Genomic DNA, 24,170 nt, shown 5'->3' on the forward strand with positions numbered 1-24,170 from the left:
AGGTATGACTCTCCGACAGTGTCAGTCAAAAGAGACCATTATCTTTACAACTCTATATTTTTATTTGCACTCATTAGACTTTGCAAGTTATAACTGTTGGCATACTTGATGATACAAACTAAACAGTTGGACACTCAAAAAAAAAAAAAAAGGGTCACATGTAGATGACCATCTTAAACGTTTAAAGTATCGCACAAAGGAAGGGAAAAATATTCCAGACTCATTTACACCAACGTCACTCAAGCCTTTCTCATCCAGAACATCCCAGATGTCCCCCTACCCGCTCTCGGGTCCCCCGATGTCGGAAAAATGGAAATATATGCAATCAGAATTCAACACATGAGGTCTGTGTGATATAAATTCTGCACCACAGAGGTGAATGAATAATAAGATTAATGACATATTTTCATTGACTTAAAGTCAGAGTTCCCTCTTATTAATTATGCACTCCGTCTTTAAAAGTCCCGAAATATAGAGCTGGACTTTTCTGCCTGAGCACAAAGGGTTATTTTCAATAAAAGTTAGAAAGGAGAACTATCAATGTGGAATAATGTCAACATTGTTTTGAATGAATGCACTTCATCAGGCAGATAAAAGCTCATAAGTGCAATCAATAGCTTTGAATTGAAACAGCAGGCGGAAAAAGAAAAAAAAAAAAAACATCATGCTGATTATCTCCCAAACTATTTTTTTTTTTTCATCCTTTCTCGGCGCAGCGTGTAAACACCATTTCCGGCTTCCTATTTACCGCGAAACGCAACGTACCGAGAGGATTTCATTTCCAAGCAGCTTGTCTGCTATTCATCCATCCAGCATTGAGTAAAGATGAACTTGATCTGCCTGTAAGCGGACAATAATTCCAGCAGCGTTTTTTTTTTTTCTTTCCCTGTAAGACGTCTTTATTTCTATAAAGGACATCCAAACCTGAGACTTTATTTGACCATGAATAAAGCTTTTTCCTCTGAGGTCTTAGATTGTTATGCTACCAGAATGGCCTTATTCAAGCTAAAGGCCTCGAGCCCAAGCTGGGACATCTCTGCTTTAAATCAGCTTTGGGATCTCATAGACGCCGATGATTTCCTTGTAGGCCTTTGTGCGCTTAAGAAGTGATCACCCTCCTTCAATGCCCCCGTGGATTAAACAGGGCAGACCGGTTCAGTCCTCTCTCACGCCGCTTGGCAACGCCTCTACCTTTGTAACCAATAAAAGGCTAACTAGAAAAGAATGAAGCGATGGGAGAATCAATCTACTGGAAGCCTCCCCGCGGTTTTCTCATCATCTCGCGTGTCGTATGTCATCTTAGATGAGAACACAAAAAGGTAAAACTCGCTATGAGGGATGCTTTGGTCGCTATTCAATGCGCCGAAAAAGCCACAGAAGCGTGAAGTGAGAGATAAGTTAAGGACTTTGTGTTTGTGACAGCTTTATTTCGACTAATGCGTCACGGCTACGCTATTTATAGATAGTTTAGCTGTAAATCATAAAGTAAGTAGCCTATGATACCGCCAGGGAGTTTACAAACATGAAATACTTGTGTACAGGCTAATGAGAGGCTAAAAAAAAATATATTGGGAAAACTGAAATGTGGAAAAAATGTTTAAGACTATAGCTTATCATGTTTGAAGCGCTAGCAGGCTTGTCTGCAGCGTCACTGCCTCACTTGTACATTTGAATAAGGACACTGAGGTGTTTTGTCATTTTTTGCTAGCATCTGTCAATTTAATTTGCTAGCTAACCACACACGAGTGATAAAAATGGTCCAGAAACCCGAAAATGATTCTGGACATTTAGCTAGCTTCTCTAAAATTTGTTTGCTAGCTAACGACACGCTGAAATGCTCTTAGTCGTTCTAACCGCGTAACGGTTCTGTAAATTTTGCTAGCTTCTGTAAATGTTGTTTTATCTAACTCCACACTGAAGTGCTAGAAATGGTCCGTGTAATTATAACTACAAAACTTTTTTCTTTTTTTTTTTGAAGCTTCAAAATGTCATCAACGGCAGTAACCCAATAAACAAGGAAATTTCGCCAGACATCCATCTATTAAAATGCAAAACATAGTGTCTATAATTCAATTTCAAGTATCAACTTGAAGTCAGTCATAAATAATTGTTTGATAGGAGTATTAAAAGTTTGAATGTCCATGCGTGTTCTTCTCAAAATCCATTATCACAGTGATGCAAATGACCAAAATGTAAATTGGAAGCAAAGCCCAACGCGTTAGAAGCGTTGATAGCATTAAAGAGCTTTATGTTTCCATACGGTTGTGCGCTGTCAAAGCAGCTCGGGTGCATTTGGTGGTCCGGGCTGCACTGTGCGAGTACTCCACATCAGGGGGGATGAAGCTGTCTGTTCAGGTGATTGACACAAGCCCACATTAAGAGGTGGTTTTGGAAATTAGTCCGCGGAGACCCTTTGGAGCCGAGCTAGCAAAGGAAGGCTGTCTCTGAGAGGAGCCGTGCCTTTTTAACCCCGCTCATTGGTATGCCGATGGGCGAGTGGCGAGCTGCTCTCTAAATGGCTGAGGCATCGCGGCTGGTAGCCCCTCGACACGTTCCTGCGCAGACGGAGCCCGTGGAGAGCTGCCAACAATATGCAAGCCACAACCCTCAAATTACAATGGACCCAATTAATAATCACATAGTTATTTCATATTTTATACCAAGGAGGGAGCTCAGCAGAACAAAGGACTCGACGGAAAACACAATGTGGACACTATTGTTACATTTTTGTTTTGATGATGAACTTTTATTGGTTTACTTTTTAAACGAGGTCGTTTGTGTATACAGACTTGTAAAATAGAAATCAAACGCTAGAACCAGTTGAAGCGTGGTGCTGTTTTCTGGCTTTTTGGTCTCGTGACGTTTGCCAGGCCAAAAGCACTTTGACGTCCATTGCACTTGACAGCAGAGGGCGGTATGAGGCCCAAATGGCAGTTGGACTAAAATGGATTCATTAATCTTCTCAATTCTGATTCCACAAACACAGTATTGATTCAATTTCCCCCCCCCCCCCCAAAATGAGTGGGGAGGCACATAGGACACATTATCGCAAGAACCCTTTTATAGTTTGTGCTTGCTCTAATATTTGACGGGAACCAAACGAGCAGGAAACAATTAGTACCGCCCAGAGCGTGATGCATAATTGATGGGCATCAAGAATAATATGACACAATACAATGCTGTGAGGCAGTTAGACATTCAATTCCCCTCGGTGTCTGGCTTCGTTCTTACGCAAGCGTTTGTTCCTCGGACGCTTCACTTCCACTTCAAACGTTCTCGTATGTTCTTCAGGAAAGTAAAAAAAGGCCGGGAGGAAATGTGGCACTTTGCACTTCTTAGCTATAAGAGGACTTTTTATTTTTTTTACATTACCACTTTCGCTTTTGTCATAAAAGTATGACTCCGAGATGTGTCATTTGATATCCTATAATTAATCCCACCTTGCGTTAAGCATTCCCACATTAAGTATTCCCGCAGCCCGTGGTACAGAACCGGTACGGCACCTCTTTATGTCAGCCGTGAACACTTTTCGCTTTCTGACATGTTCATTTAAAGTCGTTAATCAGATGTAAATATGCAAAGCGGCTTCCCAGGGGCAGCCTTTGAAATGCAAATACTGGGTGCAAACAAAGGTGGGGTGGATATAGGTTCTGATGCAGCAAAATCATGGAGGTTGTTCATGCTCATTAAAATATGAAACCTTATCAGATATCTATCCATCCTTTTTACCTATCTATCTATCCATCCATCTATCTATCTCCATCTATATCTATCCATCCGTCTACGCAAAAGATCATCATGTACTGGAAAGGATTTCAAACTATGTGGGTGGCGTGAAGTGAAGAATATTTATGAAAAGTGCTCCATTATGTTTTAACCTGAAAAGGTTTTCTCTCATGTTATATTAATGTCAACAAATATGCTTTTTGAAGGGTTTCCATTTACACCAGAGAGTTATGTGAACTCAAGAGGCCACAACTTGAAGTGGAAGCTACGAAACTTATTTAAAAGAGCGGCCACATCTTGTTTTTTTTTTTTTTCTTCTAACTGTTGTTGGACAATCGCTTGCTTTCAATCGGGAGCAGTTTACGGGAAGGCTCTTTGTTTGTCCTTTTTCAACACGATGGAACCCCCGGTGCAGTAAACAAGATCCATCAAAGCATGCTCAGGTGAGTTTTGTGTTGGATAACTTGAACTCACTTCCAAGAAACACATTTGGAATGAAGTACAACAGAGATTGTGAATGATTTTGCACCTCACAAACACTTGACATTGATGGAAACAACAAATAAAAAAAGGATTTTCAGAACATTCAAAATGTCATTTGGACCTAGATATGAACTAGATTTCAGACTGACTGAGTTCTCCTCCATTTTAACATCAATATGTTAAAATCACACCGCACCGTTTTTTTCTCATCTTAATTTATTGCTTTTGCTAATGACTCAATTATAAGTGCATCACGATCCCCACCGCTAGATGGCGCCTAGAACAACGGAAGTGTCAAATATCCCCTACAGACGTCCACTGAAGAAAAAGTCCACCTGGTAAATTGAGCACAAACTAGTTAACTCATTCTCCTTGTTTCAAAATAAACGGTGGCAGTTGTATATTATTCCTAACAAGACACATTTGCACCATGTTACATCTCAAGGTGAGTACTGAGAAATGTTTGGCTTTCCTCTCTTATGCTAGGCTAGCAGACTGAAGCAGAAATACATAAAGAGCATTAACAATCATTTTTCTCATTTCATCTGTGATTTATTCTTGCATTTGTTCGTCATGTTGATAAAGAAGTCAGGTTGTCTCTTTGTTTCAGCCGCCGCAAGCTTGATACTTAGCAGGCCAAGGGGGCTCCACGTAAGTGCAACAGTCCCACATTGTACCTCCCTGATCCTTTCCAATGTTTAGGCAAAACTATGTTGATGGTTTTCACCACACTCTCGTGTCCCCCATTGCAATTTCAGGAGGAAAATGTGCTTTCCTGAGTGCGTCAAGTGCCATTTTATGACACTGGAGTGGAACCTCATATTCAATTCCTGTTCAACACCTCTTCATTAACCAACCGCCACTCAGAGCGTTGCAGATAACTTTGCTAGCAACGCATCTTCAAAACATGTTGCAGGTACAGTATTTCTGTTTCTACCCCTTCTGAAACGCAAACACGACAACATTTGTTAAAACCTATTTTTCCGATCCTAATTTGTCGAAGCGGAGAGCGATCCTGATCAATCCCCTCTCGAGAGGTTCTTCAGCCCCCGGTGTGTGTACAGCCACTTAACCAGCCTCGCAGACATTAGCCACCCATGACTTTACTGCCAATCCACATTCAACACCCACAGTAGTCCCCATTAAAATTTTACAGGTCAGAAATTTAAAAGGCTGTTAAAGAAATGCTTTTTCATTACATGTGACCAAAAAAAAAAGGAGGAGGTCAGCTTGTGGCATAATGGCACTGTAATTAGAGCGTCATGGTTTGATAAAGTGTGACTGTAAATCAATGTAGTACTAATTAATCAATATCTTAATTATTAGACCTTTAAATGAGGATTTTGTTAAATTCCCCTGGATCTGGCTGCCACGTTGGCCTCTTTTGTCATCATTAGAGCGAGCGCTGAGGGTTTTTTACAGTGTCGAGCGTGCCATCAAATGGCGATGAATGGAGACAACAAAGAGCTTTGATATACTCTTGATGCTTAAGGAAGGAGAGAATTGAAGCTTCACGAGGCGTATTTGTCCTATGATTGTAGGGTCATTCTGATTTCCCCCTGTGTCTTTCTGCACCCACTAATTAGATTCTTTTGTCTGAGCACCCACTCAAGTCACTTAGCCGTATGTGTTTCACTGAGCAGATCATAATGAACAATAGCCGTGGTCACACATTGCGCCCATTGTGTGGAGACAGGACAAAACAATGTCTTAGGGGAAGAAAAAAAAAAAATCAAGCGAGAATCTTGACCTAAATCTTTAGTAATGTTGGAAAATAAATGTCGGCATTTAGTTTTTAGTACTGCAGCTTTGTAAGTAATACTGTGAATTAGTAGTGCCTGAAAAATTATATAAAGCATAAAATAACTTGATTTTGGGGCTCTGGAAGCATTTCTGTACAGTTCAAATTGATATATATTACACAGTGTATAATATTTGGGGTTAATTGGCGGCTTCAAGTGGTGGCAAATATGTGTTGACACCCATTTAAAAATGCATTTGAATGTAGTTGATTAATCTGAGCGGGTGTGCACACTTTTGCAAACACATGATCCGATTTCTTTTTAATTCCCCTCTTGCAAAGTTGTAGAAAAAAGATGGTTTTATTGATTTAATTGCTCAATAAAAGATAAGAAAATGAACACTATGCGATCTTAGCCAAAATCTTCCACAAACAATGCGATTAAAACGTCCATACAGAACAAGACATTTCACTGTATGGCACATTTATATATGCAATCTACTTTAAGCCCTCATTCCCAAAGGGAGGTAACATAATTTACCAGACGCAAATGTGGGTTGGTTAAAGTTAGCGTGATTTACTATGGCCTTTGTTAGCCTGTGAGGGATTGCTGTATTAATACTGCCAATTTAATAAAGTTATAGGACCTTTCCTTTGTTGTCATGGTTACAGTAATAGCCCCTTCAAGTGGCTGTTGCCGTTACATATTTCCACATCTTCAACACTTGCTTAAGATGTGATTAAGACAATTAAAAAAAAAAAAAAAAAAACTAATTAAAGGTCCATGTCAGTTTAGCTCACAGAATTGGTATTTGGACTTTGCTGGTAATTAACTTAAACTTAGATGGCTGATTGTCTCACAATGACACAAATTGGAGGACAAGCATGTGTGCTAAAAGGTTTGTGAGGTGTCAAGACAAATAATTGTAATGGTAATAATTAAGGCCCAAAAAAAGAAATCATTTTCAAAGGCAAGCTCATCAGTTGAAGCGGTTGCATGATGAGCAAAATCTACGTTGAATCTCCAATTTTAATATACACATTGTAATGTAAATAATAGTCAAAGAAGACAATCGGAAATAGTTGTGAAAGGGGTTAATTGTAATAACAGGACGTGATGGTAGTTAGTCTAGTTCCTATGGTAACTATGACTTGCATGCTTTTTTGTACCTTTGAGATTAGCAATCAACTTGTATGGACAAGATTTTTTTAAGACTTGGTCATAATGGCTTGATTTTCTTTTTTTTTTTTCTCAGTGAGGATTTCTTTACATCGTATTTCAGTTTCAAACTGTTTTCTAGCAAAGGACTGGTAACTTAGATGGGTTAATTGGTTGTGCCTGTACATCCAAAATATAGTGTATTTTTTTTTCAAAAATTATTTTACACATACATTTAATATCTTTAAACACATTTGGAGAGATGCTGTGGACTGAAAATGATATCACAGTTGCTCAGGTCTCAGGTAGCAACCAATCATGGCTCATCTGTTTGAGTTTGGTCATGTGACATTTGCAAGATGAGCTATGATTGGCTGTTACCTGAGCCCTCAGCAACTGTGATTTCCTTTTATCGATTTCTGAGTTGACAAGTTAGTTACTTACTATTAAAACAAAATTGACACCGTTACTAAAGAATTATATATTTTAAATCAATTCAAGAACGCTCACTTGAACATTTGTTTATATTGCCATATTCCCATTTCCCCGGAAGAAATAGAGAAGCCCATGCGTGAGCAGATTTATTTATATACCTCTTGTGTAGGTGTACTTCACGTAATGGTTAGCGAGTGTACGTTCATATGTAGGGGATTTCGAGTGGAGGCAAATATCTCGCCAGTATTTCAATGCCTGCATGTATTACCCTCATTCAAAGGATTCCCGAGACTTCTAAGCGTTGGGGGTGGCGGACATATTAGCAGTTCTATGAAGTGGAAGAACAAGCAAGGTTAATGAGCAAGAGTAGACAGAGCTGTGCTGACACGAGTGGAAGGGGGAAGGCATACAGAACTGAATGCCTTTGTTTTTTTTTTTAACCCCCCCCTTTAGCACATTTACCCTCTCCACTGTGAACATTTTAAGAATGGCTAGCGCTAACGTCCGCCTGCAACTCATCTTGAGTGTAAGTCTTAACCACGCTTGGCAAAACAGCGCAGATCTCATCTCCGCTCAAGCAGAACTAAAATCTGGAAATAATCAGCTGGTGGAGACGGCGAGAAATTCCCCCAGAAAACACTTTGCCGCCACTGGAGCCCACTGCCCCTCAAGATTAGACTCAGGTACCTAATCCCAGGCGGCAGCTCCACCCCTCCCCTCCCCTCCTCCATCCTTCTCCTCGCTTCTCTTTCATGCGTCAGAGATGGCCAGCCATGGGGTGTCACTGGGGGCAGAGCGACTGCTGTGGCTGACACCTGCTGGGCGCTATAAATGTTGGGCGGGGGAAAAAAAAAAAAAAAAAAAAAGGAGCTGCCATTGTCGGTTTTACTGTAGTCCTCTCTCGCGGGCCACTCGTTCTCAGAGGGTGACTTGATGCAGGATGAAGGCATCTGCCATCACCCTAACATTAGATAAGCAAAGCCTCCAAATGACTCAACGGATTCTAGCCATCAGTGTTAGTTGGTCTTTACGCAGCGAGGGACCTTCTTTGTGTTGCTGGTGATTGAAATAAAGAAAATGTTCCACTTTTGAAATTGGGTGATGTTATAACAAAAATAACTATTTATGTAAATATGAATATAATAATAATAATATAAAAAAATATTTAGGATGAGGTAACTTTTACAAAAAAAAAGAAATTCAACTTTTTTTGTGTGTATGTAAATCTATGGCGTTTAAAATGTCGCTGCCCCGTTAGCCCTGGGCAAAGCTGAAACTCAAGCAAATAATTAAGAACTACAATGGCAATTAATAATAATAATAATAATAATAAATCCCATCATGTCATATCAGCGCAGACACCTTACATCGTGTCAACCCGCCATCTACAGCCTGTAAAAGGCATGGTGAAGACGTCCACGTGCTCTGTCTCGGCACAGAATCTCGTCGATTGTGCAGAATTATCGATTTATTCTGTCTTGAAACAATGAAAAAAAAATTGAGCACGATGCCTGGCCGCTCTCATTCCGTTGCAAGTATTTTGAGAGCAACGTCTCCTGCGGTGCATCCCATTTAAAATAATCATACTCCGACTATTAGCAACTCGAATCGTGATTATTTTTTATGTAGGCATATTTTTTTGCGTAGTTTATTAGATTAGATAACCGGCGTACCCAATGTCGTGGCCCACGAGTGTGTAATCCAATGATGCCTTTTAAAGTACAGTAATCAAGTAAATGAGCTGCTTTAAGCAAAGCGCGAGTCCTGCGTCATTACAACCCGGCAAGCTGCACAGGTGTTGTGAAAATTGAGTTACGTTGCTGCATAATGCGCTTGTCTGAAGAAAATTGCTCGTATAGAGCATGTCATTCGAGCTTTGCATGTGACCTGGTCACATTCCTTTTAATAAAGCAATCGTCCCCACGTACGGGAAAGGGCTCCTGGTCAAACTCAACATTCCTGCCCATGTCAGAAAGATGGAGAGTTTTTGTTTGAAGCCAGTCAAGATGTGAAGCGCACTCACTTGACAAACAGCTGAGTGGCCTCCGATTACACAGCACATTACCTCCTCCGTCTTGCATCCTTCATTGGATAATTATAAACACAACCGTTTGGAATCTCCACCCTGGAAATTGTGCTAGGACGACAGAATGGGCCTCATTTAACAATAAGTGAATCATATATTTCATTGTATTCATTGTATTTGGAACAGCAGAAGAAATGATGACTAAAATTAAATAAAGTTATTGTAATGTAAAAAGAGACTTGCTTGCTCAGCTTTTCGAATAAGAGGTCAAGTGTGCTCGCTTCAAGCGATTTAGTTGTCGGCGCCAAGTTTATTTTAAAAGTGAAGAGAAACATTGCGTATTTAAACATTCGAATGTTCACGCAAATCATGCCATGTCATCAAAAAGAAAAAGTCGGCTAGCTCAATGCTAACATAAATTACAAACCACCATTGACCGACTATTGGGAATTAGTATAGAAGCTGCAGCAAAGTCTCTTCTTCTTGCTCATAATTAATTTTTTTGATGACTTCATTTAATTGCTTGATCAGAAATATTTTCTTCATAATGTGACAGGAATGTTGTCGTTCATTCTTCATAAAAAGTGCGCCAGACGAATATTCCGCACAGCCAACTTGGCCAGTGCTTTGGTTTATATTTCTGCCTCTGAGTCAGCTGTACTTTAACACTACGGGCGCGTACGTTCTTTACAGATCATCTCCCCTGGATCTCCAATTTGTGTTTCTCTGACTGTAACAGGCTGCGGCGGTGCTTTAGCAGGCCTGTCAGAGCCCGGGTTTCCCCTCCGCACTGTCAAAAGTGTGACACCTCCCATCCCATGCTCTTGTCAGTCTATTGAAGAAAAAAGTGGATTAATGTCAGTTTCAGGCAGCCCTCACAAAGCAATGCCTCGCCTCTTACACGGGAACGATTCTTGTTGAGACAGTCGTCCGTGGCATCTGGGAGGGGTGCGGAGGGAAAACATGGTGATGGAGGGGGGAGGGGGGGGGGGGTGAAGGTTGCAGGAAAAAGAGAGAGAGAGAGCGAGATAGTGCTACAACACCTCAGAGATACACACCAACAGGGTCATCAGACGTATGGGCTGTTTGGAGGCAGATGCTTAATCACACATAAGCAGCATCAGTGGGCCGACATTGCGATGCCTTTTAGAGATGTGATGGCTGCATGTGTGTGTGTGTGTGTGCAGCCAGAACACCCTCCCCTCCCCCACGGCCGCGACCCCCCCCCCTTTCCCTTGATTTTCCCAGGAGACACCCCGCAGAGAAAACGACAGGGCAGCAGAAATGTACAAAACCGCCTCTCTGCCCACTTCCACAGCCTCTCGGTGCACAGTGGTAAAAAACGGCCGCTGCATTAATCCTCACTGTGATGCTAATTAGGTTAGCTCATGCCACAAACTGTCAGATATTGAGTTGTCATTATTCTGCCCATTGCACATTCTAATGCTTGGGTCCTTTGCATGAGGTTTTTTACAGTCAACTTACAAAGCGTAAAGTGGGAAACTATTTATTGATTGCATATTCCAAAAAGAGTAAACGCATTCGCACATAGGGATGGGCCGATATCCGATTCGGACCGACGATAACCACGAGTAAAAATATTGCGGTATTAAAATAACAGTTTAAAATATTTGGAAAATTTGGCTGTAAATAAATCTGCATCAGTCTCTTTTCTTTTTCAACAGAGTGAAAATGAATGAACTAACACAAACCTCCTAAAAAATATTTCTATCTATTAATACCGCAACCAAGGCCAACATTAAAATACATTAGCATAGTAGGAGCAAATGTTGATCACAAAACAATCATTTTAAATGGAGCCATTATCCGAGAATTAAAGACCATTTGAAACACCTTTTGCCCTAACCAGGAAGTGAGCTGTTTAATCATTTTTGTTCGCAGTTCAACCTTGGTGGAGCTCCAGTCTACCTTTTCAACTCTGTTAAATGCGCAGCTCTCAAGTTGGATGTCATTGAAATCTGTCTAGGTGTATCAATATGTATCCGACATACAGTTCAAATTTCCACTGCATCTTGTATCGATGCATTCACCCAACAAACGCAAGCAATCTGTCAATGGTCGTGCCGAATCTCTTCCCTTAATTCCATCCGTTGTATTTGTAAACACGTGTAAATTGGTATTCCTTGTCATTGGCGAGCACTTCCTACAAATGATTGTGCAATTAACTCTAATTAGAGTCTGTAGTGGTGCTTAATGTAAACAACGGCAACCCCCCTCGCAAACCCATTAAAAGGGAAACGTCACCCGGCACCGCATCAACACAACTGCCATTGGAACTCCTGAAGTGATTCAAAGATTTCCGATCTGATTACAATTTTCTTTTTCCGCATTTTTAGCTGTTTAGCTTCCTGGCAGAATTTATTTATTTATTTATTAGCCCGCATTGACATCGAGGGCATACAACACACCCGTCTGGGTAGACGATATTTGTGGCAATCATTTAGGCTATTTGTCTGTTTTGGACAAGATTGGGAAGTATGTACAGTGTGTTAATATCCTTCAAGGCTAAGAGCCAGGTGGGCCGTCCTGCATAAAGATAAGCGCGGCGTGTATGAAACCATTAGAAGTGGTCGATTTAAAAGTTGTGACAGTTCAAGGAAAGCGGGGGCCATAACATATTCAGAATGGCGCTGTGCAAGGTCGCCGTTTTAGTACCCTCTTCATGTCTATGCACCGAGGCAGACAAGGATGCAGCACATTTCATTTGGGACCGCCGGGGAAGACAATGTGGAGCCATGACTTGTCTAGACGCCCGGTGATCGTCCTTTAGCGCGCGGGGCTCGCTAACAGCCCCCGCATTGAAATAAATCTAAGACGGAATCTGCGCTTCTGTCAAAGAACGAGCCCGCCCGCTCGCCGCTCGTACAAAGGAATGCTCTGGGCTGGCTTTGTAATGCATTCAGTTTACATTGCAATCTATAACATTGGCTCAGACTCGGCTGATTGACCCGCATTCCGGAGCCCGCCGGCTCTCTCTCGGCCACACCTGGGGCCCGGCGCCGGCGCGCGGCTGTCACTGGCCATCGCCACGTCTCGCGATTGATGACAGCTATTCACTGATGAAGCTGTATTCATCATTCCTGTCCAGGGCTGCACTGACCAGATGGACCCTGACCATCCATCCACTGTCAGGGACACATCTGTTCCCGTTGTTGCTTAGAGTACTAACAAGTCACCTGCTCCGTGAAAAGGCTGGTGTCACGCATCCGGCAACGGGAAAAAAGACAGAACCCGGCTCAACACAAAAAGCTATTAGTGTAGCTGAGACAACCGCTCACTACTGCTAGTATTGCTGGTTGTTGCTTTATTTCGACTTAAATCGCTACATTCGCTCCAATGTAAGAAATGCTCCGCTTTGTTTTGACTCAATTAGAGCTGCAGCTAGCCTTTATTTTAAGAATCCACAAATCTGACGATTATTTTGTCGATGAATCGATAAATGGCAAATGCCTTATTTTGGGGGGGAAAAAAAAAAGTACTTTAATGAGAACTGGCAAAATCTATTTGATTGTTGAGAAGCTAATTTGGATAAATTGAAGTTTGACTAGATTTCAAAATGATTCATCGATTACCGAAATCGGAACTGCGAATTCTTTTTTATTTATATTTTTTAGACTTATTATACACGTACGCCCTTACCCTTAGAGCTTCAACATTCCGCTGCATTTTCATAATGGCACGTCGTTGCGATATTGACCCACATCTAGTTCAAGTTGTGTTTGCACACAGGCTTGAACCAGCCAGTTTGGCCGAAGCTCAGCCGTGTCAGCCTCTCAGGGTAGGCGCGTAAGTGCTTTGCGGCTCTATTTAGCCGCTCTGACTTGATCAGGCTCCCTGAGAGGAGGCTGAGTGTGCCTGAGGAAGCCCCCGTGAAGTTCTTCATTGTCTTAAGACTCAATTGTAATCACCTTACTCAGCGTGACTGACACAAGAACTCTCTGGCATGATTGAAAGTATTGATCTTTTGGCAGCTCTCACAAGACAAGTCAGAGCTCTCGCTTCCCAAAAAAAAAAAAAAAAAAGGGGGGGAAAAAAAAAAAAATCTCTTCATCTCTCTTGATCAACTGATCAATAATTAACATTAGGACAGTAGGGATTTAGCCACGTGAGAGTGTTTTCCGCCACCTTCAGCCGCCTGTTTCCCAGCGGAGAGGAATCTGCTGAGTAAAGCTGATCTGCTGGCGTGGGGCAGTAAAAACAGAGAGGAAGGCCAAACTGCAGTGACTTTCACATTCATAAGCCACACACAGCTCGGGCCGGCCTGTCCGGCGCCCTTCACTGTCGTGCAAGATCGGCAATATTTCTGTCACCTTGAGAGATGGTAACCGGCCAAGTGCCTTTGGAAACAACATGCCTTTTCACAGCACACCCCGTCGCGGCAGAATCAACTTGCTAATCGCTCGATAATTGCCGTTTTTAAAAGAAGAACACAACCCGGGCCAGGGAGAAACAGTGGGCGGACGTGACGCGCTTTGTCCATTAGCTTCTGTCTGTCGCCACACGGTGACAACAATTAGATATGTCCTATATGCTGCGGAAAGGCAGACGATATGGAATTCATTACACCAGCCGCGGAGCAAGGCCCAGTTAGCCCATTTTGAGGCGTTCTGAGCTAAACACCCTTGTTAAAACGGTATTTGCCGCACATCTTTTCCATGGTAACGCAGTAATGACAGTCTCGCTTGCTGGAAAAATACCACAGCGGGGTTGTTTGGCGCCGACACCCCCCAATAAGGTTGCCCCTAAGTGGACCGGGCTGGAGACCGAGGTTACGCACGTGTCACCGTCTGATACCGGCAGCATGAAAATATGTCTGCACAAAATCTATTAGCGACAGAATTCTCCCGCCCAATCGCTCCCTTCAGCAAAGACGTCATAACTGCACAAACAATAGGAGTAATGTTGTTGTGCTCGGTAATGAGAGCACCCTGTTGTTTGTCAAACTCTCAAAATACTGAGGCTGAGGGTATATGTCAAAACCCGCAGACAAATGTGATGTTTTTTTATTATCATTTTATTAATTCATTAGCTGGATTGTTCTATTTTTTTTTTAAATGGATGGGTTTTGACTTAGTGAGTGATTGTATTCTGGAGCAAAGTTGGAATGTATCTGAGAAATGGCTCATTAGCAATTAATTGGATTTCTTTCAAAACTTTGTAATGCATACTTGGTGGGTTGCCAGTGATTGGCAGATGATTGGCAAGAATGACTTCCTAGTGTCAGACTGCTAATTTCAGCCGTGGGTCAGCGCTGACTTGGAAAGATTTCCACTTTCCTAGCAGTGAGACAGAGTGCACTTCCTAGCAGAATAACAATCATTTGAACCTAGCCCACTCCCCTCTCTGCAGTATGTAGCCAACTACACATTCTGCTTGTTACGATTTGAGCAACCGAAGGCTTTTAGTTGGCTCTTCAAACGAGTTAGAGGAATGGACAAAGGAAGGAGGGCATGCATTACATTTAAGGCGAGGTCATTCCAGACGGAAGGACCGGCAACGGACATGAGTGGTCTTAGGGAGAATGCATGATTTTTGCTCAGCCGGAAAATTCGCATAACAGTGGAAGGAAATGCCTTGTTTTTGTAGGATAGAACCTGGGGGCAGCAAATCCAATGAAAACAGCAAGAGCCCTAAAATTGATCCCTGTGGAACACCATGAGGCTTTTGTACCTCAAAAACGGTGTTTGAAAAGGGCGACAAGCTTGGCTAGAAGTGAGGTGTGGAAACATTGAGCTAACACTTCAGTCAGATACTGAAAACTAAACAAAGTCGGCCATAGAGTTTGCTGGGCACCGTCATCAGAATTTAAGTACGACAAGGTAACAAATGTGATACTTGAAAACGATTAAAAAAAAAAAAAAATTGTCATGAAAAAATGGGTTTATTGTAAATGAGTAGAGTTGCACTGCCCTAATACATAGTACACAGTATAAAGGTTCTTACCTGTTTTTTTTTTTTCCCAACTCCTACTTACTCTTTTACCATTTCAGAGTTCTGAAAACCGCCGTGCGATATTTGTTAAAAACCTTTTTGATGATTGTAATTTGTCTAATAAGGTAAGGGTGCTTGAACATCAAACTCGATCCTCTTCTGAGAAGCTTCCCCGTGTTTGCGGTGATTGCAACCTAATGATACTGATCAGCCGTACGATGAAACTCATCAGCTAATTGCTGTATAGGAAGGTCACGGACAATTTAAAGCACCTCAACTCGGAAGGGAAGCAAAACGAAAAGTACTATATTGTCTCACCCATTCGGTTTCATACATTGCGTAAGATATTAGTACAGGTAGTGTGAAATATTACCGGGTTGTGATTTAACCACGCCGAAGCGTGGTGCAAAAAAATCTCTCCATGTACGGCGGCGTGTATTCTTCACACCCTCACGGCGCCATTCAGCTCCCCCCCCCCCTTTTCAATATAAAGTTTGTGATGATGACAATGTCAAAGAAAAGCAGCCAACCTTGAGTTCTTTTCACATTTACAATGGCTCTCCTTTTATCAATCCAGTCGTTTTTAAGCCCTACTCAAATACCAAAAGAGGAGGAACTTTAGCGACACAGTCATGCGTGGCCTTACAAGTAATACCAAAACAAACTAGTGATGAATGTTCCACTTAAACACGAGATAATATGATAATGGCCCGTCTTTATTTAGCTTCATTCATCTATATATGGAACAGAAAATCCAATGTGACACTTGACAGTAGGTCAAGACAAGTTTCTATTGGAAAGGGAGGAAAAAAAAAAAAAAATACATGGAAGAATTCAGTCATGTTTGATAGAAAAGATCACGCTTTATTCATTTCATAGTGGAAAAATATGCACGGAGAATGGCGGAGAACAAAAAAACACACATGCGTACAATGGAATCCATTTTCCACCACTATTGCACGTTATTTATGTACGGATGAGCAGAGTAACGCTTAGGACAAATCACCTTTTTACATTGAAAAGAATGAAAATGGAATTATTCCGTTACAGCCTCCCGGCAAAAAAATTCTCAAAATAGTTGGCCTAATGCACTACATTGTGATTTATAAAAAGATAGAGTAATAAAATTGAGAATGATTCTAAGCATTTTTTTAACACTGACATTAGCGCTGATACACAGAAACGTTTTGGCTAGCTACAGTAGCGCTAAAGTAGCTTATGGTAAATGACCAATTTTATTTTTCACATTGCTTTTTTTTTTTTTCTTGCCATAATCACTACATACGATTCCTTTTAATCACAATATGTTTTGTGAGTACATTCGGAGTATTTAATGTGTCGATTTATTCGCCTTCCACGTTTTGGTGCCCTCCCGTGTGAATGTGTGCATGAGCTTGAATACATCATGCACTCCAGGGATGTCTGCGCTAATGGAGGCTGAGGCTGTCGCACTAGTATTGATTGCTCAGACCTACAGATTATTGCTGTGAAGAGTGACCAACAGCGGCTCGCCCGTCTAAAAAACAAAACAAAAAACTTGACCAGCCGACAAGAGTCCGGCTGCTCTACGCCGAGGATCAACACGTTTAATTGTTTGCGGTGTTCTCTGGCCCTTACTGCTGAGGGCCCTCGGGGGGGATGGAGGCTAGAACAGACTCTGACCTTTACAGCCTCATTCACACGTAGACTGGGAAATGTATCAGTGATCCTTCTTTTCACAATAGCTCCAATTACCAGACACCAACAAAATCGGGGCTATTATGTAATGGAATAAGAAGAGTTTATCCTTAAAGCGCAGCTTATGAAGCCGACTCGACGAAAAGGCGGCAGATAATCAAACGTGCTTCTTTTACCGAGGACTGACCGATAGTCAAAACTGAAACTTGATTATCGCGTTTTTTTCATTTGCGTTTCCGCTATTTTGCATTCTTAATTTCCCCACGTTGCGTCGGCGGTCGACTTGACGTTTCCGCTCGTACAGATCCAACGAAGACTATACGGAGAGACGAAAAGTCATCCTGTGTCGGTATCTGAGCCCATCAGCATTCAGCTGGACGGTTTGCCATGATAATGAATATTAATGGCTGTTTTCTCATACATAATATTCTCATAATGACTCTACAAAGTAAATGCGGCCCCTCCTACAACAAGCATTTATCATAACTAGCAAGCAAAGCCGTAACAGTGTCACCCGCTAAGGAGATAAAGCCATCAGAATCTTTATTCCCTTGTAATTCCAACACGTGACTAAGTTGCTGTTTTATGAAGTCGATGATACGTATACGCTATAAACTATCTGCGCTTTCGTTTATATGACCGTATTAGTACAATTATGTTCAATGAATAGCACGCTGAGATAAAAGGAGTCTCTTACTCTCATATATTGTGTTGACTAAAAAGAAATGGGATTTGTGTGTATGTGCTGAGGCTTTTTCTTTTTTTTTTTGTGGTCCACACTTGTGTCAAATGCCTTTTCCCTTGAGCCATTAAAACAGCAGAGGAGCTCGGCTCAATACTCAGACATTATCTGTGAGCGACTGAACCCGGTTTGGGAATTGGTAAAGCCAAGGGAGAAATAGACTTGGAATAGAACACCCTGGCAAATTCCATTTCACAACTCAAGTGGTCTCCTTGTGAAAGATCATTTGCTGTGGAGTGAGTAAACAGAAGGGACTCCATCGCTCTCAATGATTCGCGTGTGCGCCAAAGCTGCGGATTACCGACGATCGGGAAGTCTTGACGCTCGTCGGGAAGGCGAAAGCCTGGTAAAATGACTTCAATTGTGGCGCCGTTTGATTTCCTTATGCGGCTCCTTCGTGAAGGGATCTCGAGCGACTTGTCGAGGATTCCCGCAATCGACTTTGTGTTTATACGTTAGATCCGTCTACCCCATTCAAATGAATTGAAACCAAAACACAGCCAGTTAATAAAAATCACTGACAACTTGGTTTGTCCGGATATGTTTGCTCGGACTGCAACCAATATATTCAAAGTTGAGCTCCGTACAATGTTTTACTCTGTTACTTGAGAAATTTCACCTAAAAAAAAAAAAAAGTTATCTGAAGTTTGTAGTGTGGAGGAAAATGCCATTTGCCAATGTCTCTCAATTTTTCTTCTTCTCCTGAAATGAAAAATACAGCTCAACTCTATTAATATAGGCAATTATTGTCATTTTTTTAGGGAAGCTTTGATTATTCACTGTCAGGTTGCCTCTGCCAATAGATGGGCTTCTCTCTATTATTATTTTTGATGTGGCCCTTGTAGCGGATCTCATTAAGGCTCACCCTGACACGGGCGAGCTGCACGTATTGATGGAGAACACCTGAACCCTCACTGACGGCAGACCCCGCCCGCCACGACAGACCCATCAAAGCGGGAACGCCTGTCTCGACCGACTCAGCCTTGAGTTGCGCCTGCGTTGCCCGCTGGCGCCCGGCCAAGCTGGCACAAGTACTATTGTCCTTCACTCCCCCCCCCCCCCCTTTCCATGCTCGCTTTCCCACTATTCAATTATTTACAGTAACTTTGTATCGCAAAGCGACTCCAGCTCCAGTTGATGTGGCAGGTGTGCTCAGAAAGAAACAGTTTGTTGTTACAGAATGCATTTATTTATCTGTCTATTTATATTATTATTATTATTATTTTTTTTTTCTGCTTCATGCTTGCCAACCATATGACACGAAGCTTGTACAGTATGTCTTGGAGCAGACTTTTGAACAGTCCCTGCATCATCTGGTGTAGCTGTCACATCCACAATTACGTTATTGCTGTCTCACTCGCAAGAGCAAGAGTGTCAGAGCTCTCGGAGCCAAACAGATGGGAGCTGGTTGGCAACAGACGGCATGCAAATCATGGATCATTTGATTGGAGATCTTATTTAATTATTCGACCAAGTGGCTGTCTCGGAGAAGCCTCAATTCATACCGGCGTCTCGTCTCGTGTGTGTGTGTGTATAATAAGTGTAAGCAACTGTTAGGGTAATCAACAAAACATGAGCGACGCAAAATCTGGAATTGAAGTCACACGGGTTAATGAAAATGGATTTGAGTTTCGCGTTTAAAAATTTGGCACAGGTGTATAAAAAAAAAAAGCCTTGAGCCTTAGTTAGCAAATGAGTGTTGATTGAAACATTTGGGGGCGGCAATTCATTTCTCAACTGTTACATTGTGTGATGTTTATCCACTTACAAAAGTGGGGTAAAAAAAAAAAATAAAAGATCTGAACTGCAGAGGCAGCTTTAACAATGTACCAAATTAAATTGTGTCAAATGAGAGCGAGGATTTCAAGTAGGGAAGTAAATTAAATGAAACATTTGGTGTCGGCTGAAACGGTTTACAGGAAAACCAAATGAGCTGTATTTAACATTCAGGCATAATGCTGAAAAGTGACAATTGCCGATCTCCATGGAGATCAATAACCGCGGCAGGATCATTGTGTAAAGTGTCTCCAGGTTTAATGCAGAGAGGATGTCATTATTATTTTCCTTCTGCTAATGACCATCATTATGCACGGACACTGATTGAATTCCATTTGTTACCTACGTTTGAGGCTGAGTGGAATAATTACCATTTAAGTGCCGCCATTAAAATGCATGCACGCTTGTTCATATTCGCACCTTTTTTTTTTGTTTTGGGTGAAAATACTAAATTATTATTTATTAGCAAAATACAAAATGCATCGCCCAGCTTTAATTTAGCATCCAAGGTGTGATTCAATGCGAGCATGCCTTCTCCCCCTTTTTTTTTTTTTCTTTCAAAAATTCAAAGAACACTTTTGCTATCAGTGCCGTTGCACTCTCTTACGTTTTAATTAAAATGGATCTCGTGAAAAGACTAATCGATGCAACCACTTTTTCCCCCCCCCTATTGATTTGTCAACCAATTCTATCGCATTCAAAATAGATGTTTTAACGATTGCAGACATTCACTTTCTGAATACAGCGCAACCTCTAGCTTTTTGCTCATTTCAATACACTTTTCATGAAACCAAATAATTACAAGTAATCCCTTCCAGACTGCCACATTACTTTCCGATAGACTTTTTCACGGAAGGTGCGAGTGGATACCAAAATGATTTTGAAGCTGCAAGTAAAATTGTTCCACATTGTTGCATTTAGGAAGTGAAATCCCCCCGCCTAAAAAAGCTTGCCACTTCTAATCTCGTTTTCTGGCGCTCGGGTCAAGTAATGGAATGGAATCACGTTCCTGTGCTGCGGGTAAATAGGCAAAGGGATTCACAAAAAAAAAAAATAAATAAATAAATACACCCTACTTCTTCAGATAGAGCTCCTATAAATAATACACTTGAGTCAAAATGAGATTCGGCCGTAGCTAATCAATCAATGACAGATGAGCGCACTGGCACGTGCGCTTAAAAAAAAATAAAAAAATAAATGCAGAAATACGAGCGAACAACTTGTAGTTTTGTGCCACCGGTAAGACTTCCTGGCGATTTATCAAAGTCAGAAGCGGCGAGCGGCGCGCCTGCGTGATTGTAGTTCACGGCGGACGCAATTGAGGCACAGCGCTGAAAGGAATGTTTATGCCCTCAGCTGTGGCACTGTCAGCCTTGCGGAATTTACTGTAAATCACATTGCTTTTATTGCCAGATTTAGGAGCTTATCCTCCGTGGGCTCTATTCACTGCAAAGCTCGGGCCTATTAAGACTTCAAGTCCCGCTCGCTAGGAAAACGCCTCTTTGAAATAATGGGAGGAATGAGTGCTTAAGGACTAAATCGTTGAGTCTCCTTCGGATTTGGGATCGTCGTTATTTGCGGAGTATTTGGGAAAACATGATGTGTGAGGGGGGGGAAATAGGAAGAAACTCAAATTGATTCACGATATAATGCAAGCATCCACAGGAAACATACCATTCGTATCACAAAAATGTAAACGCACGAAAAAAAAGCAGGTAACAGGTGAGTGGAGCACTTTGTATGATTCAGACGATTTAAGTAAAAAAAGTGCGAGGTTGCCTGACCTTCATTCAAAAGGAAAAGTAGAACTTACGAATGGAATGGATGTCTCAGTTGGTAAAAGCAGGTAACTGTATAAAGCATAAGCGTGAAATACACAAGTTGTCACACCACCCAAATTGAGTTTGCAAATGGAATGTAGTGTTAGCAACATGCTAATAACGCACATTAAGCATTCGTATTAACTTGATGGATTTAGAGATTATGCACTTAGTTTCTGTCAGTCATCCATGTCGTTTCCTTCCTGATACTAGAACAGTGGCAAGGTGGCGTCGGTGGCCGTTATCCGTGAGGAGTATCGGCAGTCCTTGGGAGTACTCGATACATTGAAACGAGCCCATATGAATTCGTTTCTGATATTTCTGAAATTTGATGTTGAAAAAAACAATCTCCAAGTAAGTCGTGTTTACTATTACCTCATTTAAAAATGCTGATCTTCAATGATAAGGCTGAAAAAAAAAAAAAGAGTCAGATTGACACTTCCACACAACTGACGTCATCCTTAACTTAACGGTCACTTAATCAGCTAATCGATTATTGTAGCCATCCTTTAAATGAAATGTTACGAAACGCCAAACGCTACCCACTCGATCGATCAATTTTGACATGGCTCAGATTGGCAAAACAACAACAACAACAACAACAACAACATCCTTTCCTTCAAATCGTCAAGCTTTGAGGATTCCAGCCCTGTGACGGACATGAACTGTGATCTCTGAAGCCGTATGCGCGGGTGTCGGCGTGATGTGCGCGTTGACGTGCCGTAGCGAGGGTTCAAGGAGGCAGCTGAGCAAAATAATTTCCAACGTCCTGCCTGCTGACACAAGGACAAAGGCACCGTCTCAACATGCCCATATGAGGCAGCAGACAATGGCCGCTGCTACACCTGGAAATGCACCGCTGTTGTTTTTTTTTCCACCGTGACCTCCACAGACTGCTCTCTTCCGTACACGCGGACATTCGCTCGGGCCGTTATTGCACGGCGGATTCACGCGCAGTGTCATTATCCCGTCGTTGCAATCTGAGCGACGTCAAAACATCCCGTCAAGTCTGTGGAGTCACGCGCAAGCTTTTAATAAAAGACAATCTGCAATCTGGACTGCTCTTTGTCTGGAGTGGCCGCAGTAGCGGCGGCGTCCCGCCTCCCGGGTCGGATTTCTCCCAAGACCTCATCGAGTTTGAATTAGCATGGTGCAGTCAGGGGAGTGGTGGAGGTTGAATCAATGCATCACTCTTAGGGCCTTGGCTATGGATATGAGAAGGCATAATGGGACTTTTGGTGCCCAGGCTCATATCATGTGTCTGACCAGGGTCTCCCCCGCATTGCTTCCCCAAAGGAGAAGAGATTACCTCCCCCTTGCCAAGGCCACCGACTCGTAATGAAGAGGTGCGGGCAGCGCAATGCCCCATTCTGATGGCGGAATGAAATAAATATTGAATAATAATACAGGGCCGTGGAGTCATCTATGTAAAATTGCGGCCACCTATCTGTGCAGGGTGTATTAAAAATAGATTTCAGGACTATTTTCAGTTGTAGTGGGAATGTGTTATGCATGTTGCGGATCCAACAATGGATTTTATGGAAATGTATTGCTGCCACACTGAAAGAGAGAAAAAAAAAGTTCAATATCTCATTATAACGTGATAAGTTTGCCTTCCACATCCAGCATAATAAGTAAAATGAAGCCATTTGCTGCAGTTGAGGTGCCGCTTGTCAATCTTTTTAAACACAAGAGCAGTGGAGTTGTTTGGCTAGTAAGTAGTTCCTAAAACAAAGGACACAGCCAGACAGAGCCAGTGACTTGAACCGAAAGTAAAACTTATTACGTTAGTGTTGGCTCGTGAGTGAACGATTTGTTCAAAAGAACGAATCTTTTCAGTGAACGAGAGTGAACAAATCACTTCCTAAAGTGATTCCTTCTTTTTTCAGTTCATATGACTTCAACCAGTAGGTGTCGGTAATGCGCATTACCAATGCCACCTCGCCATAAAATGACGTAAGTTCCCGTTCACGAACGAGTCAGCAAATTGCATTTCCCGTTCCCCAACTGAACGGATCTGTGAATGAATGAGTCAGTGAGTGAATAATTGATTTGCATTTCCAGTTCATCGGGAGAACGGACCAGTGAGGGAACGAATCGTGACTTTCCCGTTCGCGAACGAGCCAATGGGTGAACTGCCTTCCTTCCCGTGCATCAACGGATCAGTCAGTGAACGTGTTGCGTCTCCCTCCTGGCGTGAACTATGTAAACCAGAATGCAGATTTACGATTTGCCAAGGAAAGAAAGAACCACTCACTGAAACACCACTTCTTTTATGCATGTTTACTCCAAGCTAACAGCCAATTTATTGCATGATGTGCCGTTATGCAACAACGGGGATAGTATGCGTCTCTTTGGGTAATCTTGATTTTACAACACGTATAGTAGTTATTAAAATAACGGGTATGCATATATACGCCTAAATATTGTTATACATCTACTGCAATTTCACATTAGATTGCTGGTTTGAAATGTACTTTTATTAATATTATTTCAATAAACATTTATGTTAAAACTTGTCTGGTGTTTTATTCCTTTTTATTTTTTTGGGCATGAAAACAAAAATCTGACATGTGCTGGTGTCCCCCAAAATAAAGAACAAGTAGTCAAATACACGTTCTTGACAAGTACAA

The 24,170-nt window shown here is 41.8% G+C and overlaps 1 long non-coding RNA gene across 1 annotated transcript; it reads left to right on the plus strand.

Moving 5' to 3' along the window:
- The first annotated feature begins 4,495 nt into the window (after positions 1-4,495).
- On the plus strand, positions 4,496-19,619 carry LOC147051212 (uncharacterized). The gene is made up of 4 exons (XR_015067307.1): positions 4,496-4,654; positions 4,820-4,860; positions 4,968-5,125; positions 18,787-19,619. It is a non-coding gene; the product is annotated as an uncharacterized LOC147051212 (long non-coding RNA).
- The last annotated feature ends 4,551 nt before the right edge of the window (positions 19,620-24,170 follow it).

The sequence above is a fragment of the Syngnathus leptorhynchus genome, chromosome 9 (genome assembly GCF_054491065.1).
Source record: "Syngnathus leptorhynchus isolate UIUO chromosome 9, UIUO_Slep, whole genome shotgun sequence".
Lineage (NCBI taxonomy): Eukaryota > Metazoa > Chordata > Actinopteri > Syngnathiformes > Syngnathidae > Syngnathus > Syngnathus leptorhynchus.